Source organism: Crotalus tigris, unplaced genomic scaffold (assembly GCF_016545835.1).
Source record: "Crotalus tigris isolate CLP2741 ecotype Arizona unplaced genomic scaffold, ASM1654583v1 scf7180000020074.1721668, whole genome shotgun sequence".
NCBI lineage: Eukaryota > Metazoa > Chordata > Lepidosauria > Squamata > Viperidae > Crotalus > Crotalus tigris.
Window position 1 is genome coordinate 1,165,698 of NW_024097846.1, and position 17,042 is coordinate 1,182,739.

At 38.9% G+C, this 17,042-nt stretch overlaps 1 protein-coding gene across 9 annotated transcripts in view; it reads right to left on the reverse strand.

The window, feature by feature from the left end:
* The window catches only part of B3GALT1 (beta-1,3-galactosyltransferase 1), a 403,097-nt gene that overhangs the window by 23,460 nt on the left and 362,595 nt on the right, over positions 1-17,042 (reverse strand). For 3 of the 9 annotated variants that reach the window (XM_039365429.1, XM_039365434.1, XM_039365437.1), the window contains one exon: positions 12,266-12,335. The exons of the other annotated variants lie outside the window; for them this stretch is intronic. The gene's annotated coding sequence lies outside the window, so the exon portion shown is untranslated. The remainder of the gene's footprint in view (positions 1-12,265; positions 12,336-17,042) is intronic. 9 annotated transcript variants of the gene reach the window in all.

Consider the following 17,042-nt stretch of genomic DNA (forward strand, 5'->3'; position numbering starts at 1 on the left):
TGTTTCCAGTCTATATCCAAGCCTCACTCAAAGTCCTTTCATTAAATGTTTAAAATGAAGCTCAGATGATTTGGAGGACTTCCTTATAATAGAAAGATGTCTGCCTGTAGGTGCATAGATGTGAAAAGTATTTTATTTGAACACACACATACAGGAAAACATACTGTGCTGGTGCAAAGCATTCTTATGTTAACATCCTCAGTGCTTGAAGAGAAATCACGTAAACTTGATACAATTATTTCCCCCTTCCCCCGTGCCTGAAACTCCATTCCAACTTTTTGTGTTTTTGTTATAAACAAATATGTTCTCATTTATGGATTCAGTGTGTGTGTGTGTGTGTGTGTGTGTATTCTGTATAGAGATGCTACCATCTGCTGTATTGTTTAACATCTAGGGAGGGAGTGAAAAACACACAGAAGAGAATTCAAGGCACAGAGAAAAAACAACGGAGTTTATTTTGTGCTTTATATGATCCACAGTGGGAACAGTTCCATAACTAGTTGGAAAGAGTCTCACAAGTGCTAATTGCTGATCTTCTCCTTCAGAATAGAAGCACCTCTTGAGAACAGTAATGTCCTTTAAGTCAGCGGTCCCCAACCTTTTTGCCTCCACAGACTAGTGGCAGGGGGGGAAAGGGGAATGGTTTCACACAACCTAATCCTGCAAATGTGCAAATAAAGCTTCATGTGCTCGCCTGCCACTTGTGCAACCCAGTTCCCAATGGGCCATGGAGTGGTACTGATCCATATTAGGAGGTTGGGGACCCCTGCTTTAAGTAACTCATAATTTAACTCTTTTGGAAAACAGAATGAAAAGCTTTGGATCTTAGCAATAGCACTTATATATTGCGTCACAGTGCTTTTACAGCCCTCTCTAAGCGGCTTTACAGAGTCAGCATATTGCTCTCCAACAATCTGGGTCCTCATTTTACTGACCTCAGAAGGATGGAAGGCTGAGTCAACCATGAGCTGATGAAACTCGAACTGCCAAACTGCTGGCAGTCGGCAGTCAGCCTGCAGTACTGCATTCTAACCACTGCGCCACCATGGCTCTTGAATCTTATTATTTCTTTAGTAGTGAATTTGTTCCATGTTTATAATTTAATTTGGAATGCAGACAATAAGGTGTTGCTAAAACTGTGAGGTAGGTGGATGCATTATTTTTGTCAATCATTTCCATCACTATCCAAAAGCATACATACTTTTGGCAATTGGACAATGAGAAAAATACAAAGATGAAAGAGAGGGAGGGTGATGCAGGTGGTCTATCCATTGGAACGTGAAACATTCTAGCACGTATGCATGCATGCATGCATGCGGGATGTGAGCATTCTAAGTCAAAGTGGGAATCTGATCTGAGCAATGATTAACAAAGATTTATTTATAGGAAATCCATGATAGAGATAGGCAAAGCCTAGCACCAAGCTAGTCCCAGAAGGATAGTCCAAGAACTAGTGTTCAAACTGCAGAAGGAAGTGACCTAACATTAGCAATTCCTATTTTCTGCTCTTTCTCTATTTTCTAATTTTTCTGTTAGAAAAATTGCTGGCAGAATGATAGACAAAGAGGGGACACAGAACAAATCTTTAACTCCCTCCCTATACAATACTGCCCCCTTGTGGTCATAAGCTGCTCAAGAGTCAATGCCCCCGCAACACTATATCTTCTAGGGAGGCACAATTTTCAATCAAACATCACCAACAGAATGAAATCATGCGGTGAAGGCAAAAGAAACCCAATGTAAAAGTATGCATGTAATGGCCCCAAATTACTCAGGAAAACCAAATCTTTTCCTAGGCCAGAGGAATTCTTTAAGAAACATTTTATCCCTCACCCCTTGAAAGCACAAATTAAGTTTTGAGAAGACATGACTATTCAGGCAGTGTCACTTCTGTACCTGTCACTTTGCATGTCACTTGTCTATGAAGATTTTCAGGCTTGAAAATATGGAAGTGCAAGATATCATGGCTTTTTAGAAGCTATCATGAGGACTACACTCAGAAAAAGCCCTGCTGCTGATCTTTAGGGTAAAAATATGATTTGGTGGTAGAGTAAGACCTGAACTCAGGATAGTTCATTGTGCAATGAACTTTATAAGACTGATAGAACAACATAGTAACATTGTTAATTACTACATTGCTCTGTTGGTTTCACAAAGAGTCCCACCATAGCAAAATTGGTACATCAGATTGCCTTGGTACATCTAGAAATGATGTACACTCATTTGTCCTTAATATCTTTGTACCAGACAGCTAAAACTTTGACTAGCTGCTTGGACACAAATAGCAACATGGCTTGACTTTCTAAAGAGCCACAGGGGAAATAAAAACATGTGAAGACACAGCTCAGTTCTTCTCAATTGTTCTGCCTCCTCAGGAATTTGATAATGTCTTAGAATCCTTGGGAAAAGTTTATTTGAAATGATACTCTGGGAGCTATGATTCTTTGCACATCTTCCCACACTAAAGATACCACATGTGAGAAGCCAAGTGTGTTTCAAGGTTGAGAAATTAATGGAATCTCCAAATCTTCTAGCTTCCTTCCTCAATAGCTATGGTTAATAGGAATGGTTGTGTAGTAAGTTGTGGAAGGTCATAGATTTCTCAGCCTGGTTGTATCAGGAACAGGATGGTGAACCTATGGAAAACAGCCAAGAAAATTTGCAGCTGCTTTAAGGAATTGCAGACAGGTCCTTCATTCTTGCTCTGGCATGTTCCAAATCCCTTTTGGGGAATCAAATTTCAAAGTCTAATCAGCATTGAAGTGATTGCCTAAAGACCCCAAATCCCAAGACTAAGAAGTATGAAAAAGAGAAAAATACAAGACTCACCTAATTGGTGGAACAATATGAAGGAAATAAACCAATTCTAAGACTGAGAAGATGGCTGGATTGACAGAAGGTAGATGTGAACTTGAGAAGTTTCAGGTTTTAACTGAGTAGCCTGGGGCAAGTGTTAGCTTTTGTTTTGATGGTCTGCACAAAGGAAATAATAACTTGTGGTTGTGTGAAGATAGCATGACCACAGAGGTTCAGTCAAGAGCTGTGGTGGCACAGTGGTTAGAATGCAGTATTGCAGGCTGACTCTGCCCACTGCCAGGAATTCGTTCCAGACCAGCTCAACGTTGACTCAGCTTTTCATCCTTCCCAGGTCAGTAAAATGAGGACCCAGATTGTTGGGAGCAATATGCTGACTCTGTAAACTGCTTAGAGAGGGCTTAAATCACTGTGAAGTGGCATATAAGTCTAAGTGCTATGGCTATTGGAATGGGACAATTTACCACAGCCAACTTGCCATGGCCAATTCTCCATGGTCAACTTGCCATGGGACAACTTGCCATGGCCAACTTGCTACAGGACAACTTGCTGCAGGACAATTCAACAATTTAACTATTTAAAATAGTTAAAAAATTATTTTAATTTTTGTCATTCACATTTCATTTTGTCCCTCCTTTGGCATCCTTTCTTTAATGATTCTATTCCACTATTTCTTCGATATTAGTGCAACTCTTGTCCCAGGGTGAGTTGTCCAGTGGCAACTTGGCCCTGGCAAATTGTCCCATGATGTGTTGGCTGTGGCCATAGTGAGTTGGCTGTGGCAAGTTGTCGTAGAGCCTATTGCTATTGCCATCAATGTCTGAGCCCCATTGAATTTAGTGATGGATAGAGAAAAGATTAGATTTTTCTTCTAGAACTCTATCACAGGAAAGCCAAGGCAAAAGATTATGGAGGAGGGGACTACATTTGATAAGCAATAGAACAAGCTGGCAGCATTTTTAATTACCATCACTGAAGAAGAAAAATTGTTTTTTTTTAAATTGCACTAAAAGATCAAGTAAATTTAAATAGCGCAGTGACAGAATTGAAAACAACCTTCTTTTTTGTTCAGAATATTTATATTTTTAGGAACTACTTTGAGCTTTTTGATCAAGCAGTGTGACACATTAATAAATCAAATCAATAAGCCCTACAGCATTTCAGATTAGTGATAAACGTCTCAGTAAGCAGATGGTTTCTTTATTTTCTTTAAAAAGCTGCACTTTTAAAACATGTTCTGTATAATATAATGGTCTCCAATCTCTCTCTCTCTCTCTCTCTCCATAAAAACTTTGAAGTATAAATAAACCCTCTCACACAAGGCACAATAACCCAGCTCAAATTATTCTTCCTTGGACACCTGTGAAGAAGGCTCCAATGCTGGGCAAAATGAAAAGAAAGGAAAGAAGAGGAGGCCCGACAGCGAAGGGTACGGACTTAATTACAGTGGCAATGGGTCCACTGTTGGGCGATGTGGGTTGGGACAGATGGACTTGGACAAGAACCTATCTCAGTGGTTGCTAAGAGGCAACACCAACTTGATGGTACATAAACAATCAATAGATAAATCCAGCCACCCCAAATCATGGGCTGAGTTGTAAACCAAACCCACAGAATGAATTAAAGATCGGACACTGAAATTTATCATGGGGCAGTTGATGCAGTTACAGAAATAAGTGGATCACCCATTAGCATTCACCCTTTTGCATTCAGCAGTCTGTGTTGCTTATGCCAATCCTGAGGCTGGATGAGGAAGTCTGCATGGCAGAGAGGGTGACAAGATTGATGGCAGTAGTGATCACTCACCTGGATTGAATGAAGATCTTTTTCACGTAAATAGGGGTGGCTTGAATTCAAAATTCCTGCCTCTGCGCACAACAATTATATATTTCTATCAAAAAACGAATTACAGCCTGTTAACAATTAAGTCTCCAAGTCAAACTTGACTCCTGCTGACTTCATAGACATGTCCATATAGTTTTCTGGACAACATTGCAAAGTGGTTTGCTCTCGCTTACTTCCTGGATGATCTTTTAAAAATTTTCCAGTCTAACCTATAAATAAAGATATTCTTATGGTTTCCTACCCTGGTACCAACCAAGTTGGATTCTGCTTAGCTAATTAAGATCAGCTGAAGTCAGTTACATGCTGCCACCTAGTTTGGCACAGTCAGGAATTTATAATGAAGCACAATGATTAGAAGGACGTGCTGTTAGCCTGCCCATTTCCCTGATTTCCGCCCCCCAAAATGTTGCTTTAGAAAATGATTGTCTAGCTACATAATTTGAATTGTGAAAAGAAGGGACTACCAGCAGCTTCTAAGATTCATCAAATAAATGAATGCAAGGCAAGGCAAGGCAAGGCAAGGGAAGGGAAGAGAAGAGAGAAGAGAAGAGAAGAGAAGAGAAGAGAAGAGAAGAGAAGAGAAGAGAAGAGAAGAGAAGAGAAGAGAAGAGGTTTGTATTGGTCAACTGTGATTAGACACACAAGGAATTTGTCTCTGGTGCATAAGCTCTCAGTGTATGTTCAAACAACAAAGTGATAAGTCGTAGATCATAAATTATAGTTACAATCATAAATCATAAGATTATATCGTATTGAATCATGTTGAAGAAAAGCTTGAGTTATTTCATCAGTCATAAGCCTTAACAAAAGGCTGAAATGATCACATCCATAGATCTGGATACCACATTGGAGATGGGAAAAGACAGACCCTATACTTAGGAACAATGGCTTAATCAGAAGCCACTATATTCTTTTTTAAAATCCACATGTCAATATATTGCATGGGCACTGTGGAGAAATAATTTCCCAAATCAAATGATACTAAAAGAGAAAATGAAACAAGAGAAAAACAAAACCTTCTAGGCTTGAAGCCCATATTGATAATGAATGGAGACAGAATAGTAATAGTAATAGTAGTAAAGTTGGAAGGGACCTTGGAGGTCATCTAGTCCAACCCCCTGCTCGGGCAGGAAACCCTACACCATTTCGGACAAATGGCTGTCCAGTCTCTTCTTAAAAACTTCCAGTGTTGGAGCATTTACTGCTTCTGGAGGCAAGCTGTTCCACTGATTAATTGTTCTCACTGTCAGGAAGTTTCTCCTTAGTTCTAGGTTGCTTCTCTCCTTGATTAGTTTCCACCCGTTGCTTCTTGTCCTGCCTTCAGGTGCTTTGGAAAATAGCTTAATTCCCTCTTCTTTATGGCAGCCCCTGAGATATTGGAATACTGCTATCTCAGGGGCTGCCATAAAGAAGGGGCTGCCATAAAGAATGGTAGCACCAGAGATACAAAATATAATGCAGCAATTTAATGTTGTTGTGGGCTTAAATGTAGAGCAGCTGAGCCTCTACAAAGCAAGAAAAAAGGGAAGCTGAATGTAATTAATACTCTGTTAATGTTTCTTCTAAAAGTGCTCATGCATTTGGTATACTGTAGCATTTTACAGAATAGAGCAGGTGTATTCATTGGTGACTAAGAGTTGAGACATATTGTGACAGCCCAGTAGGATGGACAGAGGCAAAAGCGGGCCTAATCTGGCACCCTACACAAACAGCTGGAGTCACTAGTGCTGGCATTCAGGCAGAAGAGTCCATTGGTTGATAAGTGCAACTAATCAAGATATAAGCTACAGGTAGAAGTCAAAGATTTACAACAGTGTTTCTCAAACTTGGCAGCTTTAAGATGTATGAACTTGTCCACACATCCTAAAGTTGCCAAGTTCAAGGAATACTGATTTAGAGGTATATGTGTCACATTTCATAAATAAGAAAGATCAATCAATGAAACAGCAATTAAACAATTGTGTACCCCTTGGGCATAAGCTATATACTTTCCCATCATCACTTAAGAACTTCAATCTTCTTCTCTCTGTACATTTGGCATGACAAAGAAGGTTAGCATGGAATACCTCTATATCGTATTAAAATAAAGACTGGAGCCATTTAATCATACAATCTTTTACTAACTCTGTTTCTGAATCCAATTTTATTAACTCATTGTAAATTCTTTTAATATGGGCATATTTCTGATCCTTGATCTGGATTACCAAATTTTCATCTACTAAAGTAATTCCCACTTTCTTATCCAAAGTCCATCTCTGCACTATTTGCAAATATTGAAACCACGATTGTAAAATATTATCTTGCCTCAACACATCTGAAGACTTTAAGTGCCAATCAGTACCCGACCAAATAAGTAACTCTTTATACAAAATGTTATCAAAATTCACCCCCTTGGAAACCCCCTGAATTGCTTGTCCAGGAATCTCCCAAATAGGTATTTTATAATTTAGCTTATAATAATATTTTTTCCAAACTCGAAGTAAAGCATATCTTAAAATATGTGACTTAAAAACCCAATCTACTTTCTTATCAAAAATTAAATATGCGTGCCAACCATGTAATAAATCCCACCCTTCAAGAACAAGAATGTCTCTATTTGTTAAATTAAGCCAGTCACTTACTAAAGTTAAAGTGGCCGCATCATAATATAATTTCAAATTTGGTGCTTTAAGTCCACCTCTTTGTATGATTAAATGGGCCCAGAATATTCAGGAACCGATTTCATTGGATTTATGGGAGGTAATTTGGACCAGAAATGTTAAATTTACGCAGGCCCAAAATTTGAGGGAAATTTTTTATAAAATGTTTTATAGATGGCATCTGGATCCTAAAAAGTTGTCCTGTATGTACCCGAACCTGCAACCTAAATGTTGGAGATGTGGTTGCTTGGATGCAACCTATTTTCATGTTTGGTGGACTTGTAAAGATATTAAAGCTTTCTGGATTATGATTTGGTGGAACATTTAAAAGGTTTTTAAAAGGAAGATTAAGTTTACTCCCCAGTTGTTTCTTTTGGGTATTTTTGTGGATTTTGATGCTAAAGAAACTATCTTAATGTTGAATTTAATAACAGCAGCAAGATTATTGGTGGGTCAATATTGGAAGAAGGATACTCTGCCTTCTTTAGAAGAATGGGTATTTAAGGTTTCTAATTTAGCAGAAATGGCTAAAATTTCTGCTTATTTAAAGGACCATTCACAAGAGAGATATTTTAATGTATGGAGAAGATGGATAGAATATGTTCAGAAGAAGTATGGAACTACAAAGTTTCATTTATTTTATGAGTAATGAATTTATTTATAAACTTATGATGTTAAAGTTTGAAGAGAGTTAGGGGTTAGTATGATTTCGGTTATTGTATAATTAGTAAACTTAAATAGATTATGTTTAATATATTTGTATAACCCTGTACTTTGCTCTGGGAAGTCGGGGGTGGGGGATGGGGGGAGGATGGGTTGAAGTTTAAGTAACTCAGATAAGTAGAAATAGTTTGATTGTATATAATATTGATGTTTTAATTTGGAGAAAGGAATTGCTCGGGCAATTCCCCTGGACCGCATACGGAGCGAGAAGACAGAAGAAGGCGAGAAGCAAGTAGGAAGGTTGAGGAGAAGGAGGAGAGGGGGTGAGTGAGGAAGAGGAAGAAGAGGGAAAGAGGCAAGTTGGTTAGAGGGTGGATGCGGTTTGGGGGGAAATGGGTGAGCAATACCGAAAGTGGTGTGTATTAATTTGTTTTATTTTTTATCTGAAGTATTTTTAAGAATGTAATGTATTGTAAAATTGAAAATAAAAACTTTTTACAAGAAAAAAAAATAAAGACTGGAGTTCCACTTTCAATGGTAAGAAATTACAATAAATAATATCTCACGTCCTCTCCACCACCCATTTTATCCAACTTTTTGCTCTCATCTTTACTCTCCTCCATCTTCACTATCGCTACCCGCCAAGAAAACCGACAGTGAAACAGCTCAGACATTTCAGGATGAAGTCTGGGTTCTGAAAATCTGAGAAGGATAATACTGATCACTGAACAACTGTGCACTTCTGCCTCCCTTTGTGCTTGGAATTCAGGAATAGATTACCTCCAGGCACGTAGTTAATTGAGAAACTGATTAATGAGCCAAAGGATTGAGCCAAATGCTTCCATCAACAAAAACAAAAGCTTGCTTTTCTCCTCTCTCAGCCAATTAGAAAACAAAACAAAACAAAAATTCCCATCTGAGTAATGCTTATTTTCACTTTTCAATATTATTTGCCCTTTAAGAAAGTGGTTGAAGAGACCTTTCTCAGTTGTGCCTTTGTTTAAAGTCCTTCTGTCTCCATTTCCTACTAGCATAAATGTCTTCAGTAGCTTTGGCAAGTCAATAAAATATCTAATTAGTTTTAACCTTGAGGCTTGAGGAAGAAAGCTCAGAAAAGGAACAATTTTAGAAGAAAGTGGGCTTTCCTTAATTCAATAGGAAGTTCAGTGTCATGGTTCCAACAGATGAAACTCTTCAAAAGAACTTTGAAGCATTGTTTACCTTAAAGAATCTTTTATTCGAGTAGCATAATATCGGCACTACTTAATCGAAGCCAAAAACTGAATTCCCTTCCCCTGGGCACATAGTATCAAAGCACAATTCCCTCCTCCAATTAACTGTCATAAATCACATTCCCCAATTAGCTTGAAGCGCGGGCTTCCTCTCCAGTTCTCCAGCCCACCAATTCTTTATCAGCTCTGGGCTCAATAACCTTGATTCTCACACTGAGTTTAGTGTTGTTGTGTCTAGCTAGACTCTCATTCACATTCCCCCCCCCCCCCAGCATCATCTAACTCTAAAAATGAAAGGGAAAAAGATGGCTACGTTTCCATCTGTTGTTGATGCAAAACATCCAATGTTAGCAGCATTGACATTCTAATCATATGTAAATCACATTTTTGGGGGGTTTCATCATCTACTGAAAAATGCAGAGGTTGCACTGAGTTACTTACAGTCATAATAGACAACCCCCCTCCTCTGTGTTGGCTATTCCTAGAGAGATATACAGTGTACAAAAAACAGGAAAGAAACATTACTGGATTTTTAAAAAAATTGTAATAACTGAATTTTGATTTTGATTCCTTCCCTGGAGATGTCTTTGAAATTGCAGCTGTCCCAGCAGAAATGGGATAGTTGCAGGATAAAATTAGCTACTGTTTTAAATAATGAATGTTTCTCCTGTAGTTAAGTAGCAGCTATTTATATATAGTATCAGTCACTGAATATGGTGCAAAGAGGTTTCCTAAAGGCCATTCATGGAGTCTCATTAATCAGTTGCTGCCTGGAACTTCCTGTCCTGTTTCTGCTATTTATGTCTCCTAGAGAGACTATCTAGTTACACAGTTTTGAGTCTCTTGGAAAGATGACTTCCTTGACAAATTCCACACATTTACCTGTTAGATTTTAACTCTGTAAAATTGAGATGATGCAAGTTCGGGGTAGATGGGGACTGAGTTTTTAGATACTTGGATCATAATTCCCTGAGCCTGGGAAATGATTCTATGATACTAGGGCAGAAACATTAAATATATCAACAATTGCTCATTTTCAGGGCTATGAAGTATTATTTTAAAAAATCTGTTAAAATATACCAGGAAGAAAAGGTAATGGGTTTGAACGGCTAGATGCATAAGGAGGGGATGATCTACCCACTTTGACCCAAAGCAATTCATTCTTTTCAATAGCTTTGTTCTAGTGTGCAATAAGAATCTGATTTAGCTATGCCAAGTTTCTGAAGGCCGCTAGCTAATTCAGGCCTAGGAGCCAAGCTAAGCCAAGTTGAGTTATATAGGAATTCCTGCTGCCATTTTGCAGACAAATGGGGCCTTATCCTCCAGCCTTTCTCCCTTCCGAGACTCTCAGTCTAATTGGTATTACCAAAATACATAATACCTCCATATAATTTATTCATTTACTTGATTTTTAGAGCCACTTGATTCTGAAAAGACTTTGGACTGCTTACAATGTTTTTTTAAGACATAATTTTAAAACACAGTTAAAAACATAAGCACCCCGACAAAACGACAACATTAAAGACTGGACAAGGGTTCCAGTACACCTTAAACCCAAATCTGGGAACAGTCTTATTGATCTTGTGAAATGGGTTGGTGCTATTAAAATAAGTAGGGGTGACTTGTTGCAAGTTCATTTCTGAAGTCAGCATTCTGAGACTACCTGATCCGTAATCCAAATTGTAATAATTATTTGAACTCCATGCGCTCATTTGAACATATGTCCTATTAAAACAGATGGGATTTACAGTATGTTCAAGGAAACATGGTAGAGTAACACTAAATCAGGCATGGGGGCATGTGGCTTTCCAGATGTTTGCTAAATCTAAATTCTAGTTGTCTTACCCAACATTCCTAATGGTGAGGAATGCTGGAAAATGTAGTTCATCAACATCTGGAGAACTTCATATTTCTTCACAACAACTGCAAGTCATTCTGCTATCCTAGCTTTCTAAAGGCTTATTTAAATGATGCTTTTGTTCAAGTATATTTTTTCTTCCTGAGGGCAGTCAGCTGCAAAGGACTCCAGTTTTATGTTTACAACAACATTGTGGTGTGACTTGAGGTAAGATGGAGTACCCCCAAATTACCTAGTGAGAATATGCTCCTATTGTCTTACACTAGCAGACAGTGTCCCTCTCTCTAACTCTGTCTGGGCTTGGAAGCTAAGCTGGATAGAAATTGGATGGGAGTTTTCCTCATTTTAGGCATGATGTGCCCCCCCAATATTATAAGAGAAAGAAGTGAAGAGGAAAGTGAGGAGTAATTGTACAAAAGGCCACACTCTTTTCATAATTGTACAAAAGGCCACACCGTTATTACAAGGTAAAACAGGAGCATGCTATACAGGTAGTCCTCAACCTATGACCACAATTGAGCCCAAACATTCTGTTGTTAAGTGAGACATTTGTTAAGTGAGTTTTGACCCATTTTATGACCTTTCTTGCCACAACTGTTAAGTGAATTGCTGCAGCGAATAAGTTAGCAACCCAGTTTTTAAGTGAATCTGGCTTCCCCGTTGACTTTGCTTGTCAGAAACCTTCTGTGACCTTGGGACACAGCAAAGTTCATAAATATGAGCCAGTGACCAACCATCTGAATTTTGATCACATGATCACGGGGATGCTGCAAAGGTCATAACTGTGAAAAGCGGCCATAAGTCACATTTTTCAGTGCCGTTGTAATTTTGAATGGTCATTAAATGAACTGTTGTAAGTCGAGGACTACCTGTAACAACATTCATGTATATGTAGTTTTCAGAATAAAATCTAACCCTTGAAAACCGTTTCTTCCTTTCTGCACATTTCCAAAATATTATTTTTTCCCCACTCCTGAATTAAAAAATCCCAATATCATTTGACATATTATTTATACCCAGCTTGAACTTCTGCCCTGCTGTCCTTTTTCATTGAATTAATTAGGAATATACTGTACATTTGAAAATATATGACTGAATCAATATCATAAACTTGTTCTTAGTCAAGTCTGCGAAATAAAGTGGTTTTAATTTTGTCTCTACATGATCCTTAAATTAGAGATTTAATGAAAATTGATACCTCATTAATTCCTTACCAGAATAAGGTCTTGCATTGCAAATAGATTCTAGTCCTGGTGAGTCTTGGAAAAAATTAAGCCTCAGAAGCTGGCAAGGAAAACAACAATAATTAATTGAGGCAAGCTTCTTAATATGGAAAAGAGGGTAGACAATTAGGAAGAAAATGTTTTGAGAGAATATAAAACTGTAAGTAGGAAGGAAAAGAAGAAATAATAAGTAGAACAGAGAGCTGTGGTCTGAAAAAAGAAAAAGGAAACTATTCATTTTTTTAAGAACCACACAGGGAAAGAGTTGCTTATCTTGGAGAACAAGCAAAACTCTGTTGAGGGGACTCAAAGATACTTTTTCAAGAGGCAACTGGACTTCTTTTGTTTTTCCTTGAAGATGTTTTGTTTCTTATCCAAGAAGCTTCTTCAGTTCTGAACTTGAAGGAGAAGCGAAACGTCTTCCAGGAAAAACAAAGGAAGTCCAGTTGCCTGTTGAAAAAGCACCTTTGGGATAATCATGGCCTGGATGACTGAGAATCTCCACAGACATCTGTTGAGGAGACTTTGAGTAATTCACATAAGATTAGGGCTGAAACTTAAAAAAAATACCCTTTTTGAGAAAGCTTATAAATAATTTATGCATAAATACTAATTTATTATTATCATAAATATATGCAGTTTGTTACAAGAATAAATATACTGAAATCGAAAATATAATATTTATTATATATATCACAATAAGTGTACATTGGAGTTGGGCAGCTAATACATTTAACCAAATAAGTAATAATTTTTAAAACATTTTATTTATAATAAATAATAATATCACCTGCCTTATGGAACAGTCTCTCCCTGAAATTGGTTGACCCTGAACCTGCTGATCTTTAAGAAGTCCCCAGAGATCTGATTCTTCCCCTAGGTGCTGCCACAAAAAGTTTTAATGTATTATATTTTATTATTTTCCTTTGTATCTGATATTTTAACCCTTGTTAAGTCAGTCAGAATAGCCTGGTCAATATAAATTGAACAAGCAAATAAACAGTCTATTTCACATGAGGTATTAAGCACCAGGTGAAGTCCTAGTACTTACAAAGCAATGGAACAACTCAGTCTGATTACAGTGATCTAGCAAGAAAAAATAAATTAGTCTATACTACCACAATCTTGACAAGTTCTCTGCGGTGGTTGTCTTGGTCAAACCTGATGTTTGCAACCATTTTGTGTACTTTGACTCAAAGAGATTTTACTGAACTTGAAAAGGTAAATTTCTGAGGAGTTTGAACCCTCAATTTGAACAGAAAAAACAGTCCATGGACTTCAGCAGAACTTCCTAAAGAAGTTCATACTGAATCTGGGCCCATGTGTAACCTAATCAAGGCAATATTGTATTGGATATAATTCAGCCTTTATTTGATTCGTTAATCAATACTTGTTCAATTGTACAGCCTCATCATTTCATTATTTCCTAGCTCATTCTGATCTTTCCAGGATACCAAATGCCAACTATTAAACTACTATTGATTATATTTTCTTGGCACAGCAAGTGGTAGCATCTCATCAATCCTGATGATCTTAAAGAAGTTAATCAAGGTTGGTTAATAATTGGCTTGAGACCATCATAAAACCCCACAAGTGGATGCTAGTAAGAAAAGACCTCCAAAATAAAACAAAAAAAATACTAAACTACTTCTGCTGCGTTGCTAAGAAGGCTACATGACCTTATATTTTCTTGGGTATTTTACAGACAATGCTGCAATACTGGGAGAAAGATACATTCTTCCCCATTCACATGACCACATGCACAGGCACTTAGATTGTGATCTGGCTTGGTCCCAATGCCAGGGCAATATAGTTTCAACGAGTCCAGATATGTAGCTTTATTTACTCTATTCCCACTGCTCGGAATTCTTGCTTTGCTCCATTTCCAGCTCCAGACTCAGTGATATGCTAACATGGTTGGTAAATGTGCCCAAATGCAGATTTTCTGGTATGATTACATGCATCAAGGCAGGGGAAGGAAATAGAAATTTGTTCATGGAGATTCTCAGTCATCCAGATCATTTGGAACTGAAATCAAAAACTGAACTTTGTTTTTCCTTGAAGACATCATCCAAGCAGCTTCTTCTTCTGACCGGAAGAAGCTTCTTGCATAAGAAGCAAAATGTCTTCAAGGAAGAACAAAGAAAGTCCAGTTCATTGCATCTTTGGGGCAATGAAAATTTGTTCTTTATCTTGTTCCTTTACTGACGAAGAAACTAGATATTGTTGCCATGATGACTGTGATGCTTTAGAGACGCTCTTGTGTAGTTTCAAAGTTTCAGTGGAATTCAGAGTTTCTATTTTTTTTAAAAAATATCAACCTTCTCTCATAGTTTCCTCTCAAGGGATCTGTAAGTTTCTCCTTCACAAAACAGTGGATACATTTGCAGAAATACAGAGAAATAACTTGAGGGAGAGAACCTGAGAAGGATAATACCGGTGGTTTACTTTCCCTTGTGCAAAGAATGGAATAGAGTCTAATTCTATTGGCTTTCAAAAGCCAATAGGAATTGTCCAGGCTGTCTCTGCCCTGCTGAGCCCGCCAAAAGTCCCATTCTGCAAACGGTGCTGCACTAGTTGAGTAGTCCTCGACTTACGACCGGTTGGGGGTCGCGGCATTAAAAAGGTTGAGAACTGCTTTAAAGGGTAGTCATCAATGTTATAGATCAATGATGGCGAACCTTTTAGAGACCGAGTGCCCAAAACCTGCCCCCCGTCCCCACTCCGCCCTGCCCACTGGGCCACCCACCACCTCCACAGCTCGCCACAGATCGCCCAGGCAACCCAGCAGTGCTATGGTGGCCACACCCTCCACCCGTGCCCCACAACATCATCTGCGCACGATGGGGCGCAACAGTGGAATTTTGTCCCCCGCTACTATGTTCTTGGCTGCACTGCTTCGTGTGGGCTGTGCCCAGGGGCAACTCTTCTCCGGGGGGGGCTGCTGGTGGGGAGGGGGCAGTGGGAGGAGGTGGGGAGACAGTGCGTGTGCCCACAGAGAAGGCTCTGAGTGCTGCCTCTGGCACCTGTGCCATAGGTTTGCTACCACTGTTATAGATATTTGCCCCTGAGTCAGTCTTGACTTCTGGTAACTTAATGGGCTGGTGTGTGCAGTCTCCTGAACAGTACTGCAAAAACTGCCTTGTCATTATCCTTTTCCAGGATGTTGGTGTTTTTACTTTTTAGTTTTGGGCAGAGAGAGAATTATTCCCCTCAAATCACCCATTCATCTTTTGTTCCTGAGTCTCCTTATTCCAATCTAGCACCTTAAACACTAGTTCTACCTCTTTCCTTTTTCAAGGTCCTCTCTCTCCTCCTGCCCACCAGTCTTGCTCTGTACATTTTTAAAAACCCTCTCCACATTTGAGCACTAATAATAATAATAATAATAATAATAAAGTTGGAAGGGACCTTGGAGGTCATCTAGTCCAACCCCCTGCTCAGGCAGGAGACCCTATACCTTTTCAGACAAATGGCTGTCCAGTCTCTTCTTAAAAACTTCCAGGGTTGGAGCATTCACCGCTTCTGGAGGCAGGTTGTTCCACTGGTTAATTTTTCTAACTATCAGGAGGTTTCTCCTTAGTTCTAGGTTGCTTCTCTCCTTGGTTAGTTTCCACCCGTTGCTTCTTGTCCTGCCTTCAGGCGCTTTGCAGAATAGCTTGACTCCCTCTTCTCTGTGGCAGCTCCTGAGATATTGGAATACTGCTATCACGTCCCCCCTTGTCCTTCCTGCACTTAAAAAGATATCTGTCCTATGTTTAAGGTCTAGCTTAGCCTTGATAATGGATAAGAATTTTAACTGCCATGATAACATTTGATACCATTATATATACATATACATATCATATACGTATACATGCACACACACAAACATGTGGACATACACACACACACAAATATACACACAGACACACCTATCCCATAATAACATTTTACAGGAATTTGGTGTATTGATTAAGGTGCTGGGCTAGAAACTATGGAGATGTGGGTTCTAGTCCTGCTATAGGCATGAAAAGCAACTTGGTGACTTAGGGCCAGTCATTCTCTCTCAGCCCAACCCATCTCACAGAATTGTTGTAGGGAAAACAGGAGAAGGAAGGAGTATTAGGTAAGCTTGCCCCCTTGAGATTACTTATAAAGTATAATAAAGGTGGAATAAAATTCTCATAAATAAATAAACATTTTGGTTTGCATAATTACTAGAGTTTTTCAAGCGTGAACTAGTAAGACTTCCCCTCTTGTATGGCTCGGACAATGTAGCATGTGGGTCTCAGCTGTGTTATTCTTTACTAGGTGATAGGAGATCCCAGGAAAAGAGAGGGGGTAGAGGTTTTCATAACTTTTCCATAAGAAAAAGTGGTTGCTGCTAAGCTGGTGAAAAGAGGAGAAAGATGGAAAGCACCAAAAGTATTCTGGGAAGAAAAAGAAGAACAAGGAAATAGCAATAGCAGTTTAGACTTATATAACCCTTTAGAGCAGTCTCTGGGCAGTTTACAGAGTCAGCATCTTGTCCCCAACAATCTGGGTCCTCATTTTACAGACCTCAGAAGGATGGAAGGCTGAGTCAACCTCGAGCCGGTGAGGATCGAACACCAGGCAGTGGGCTGAGTTAGCTTGCAATACTGCATTCTCACCACTGCACCACCAGGGCTCCTGAGATGGAGATGGAGGCGGAATCTAGATTGATTCTAGGCTGCATTGGTTGTTGAAGATTTGTTGTTCTTTTCAAGAGAGTTCAAGGAAAGAGTTTTGAAATGATTGTGAGTGG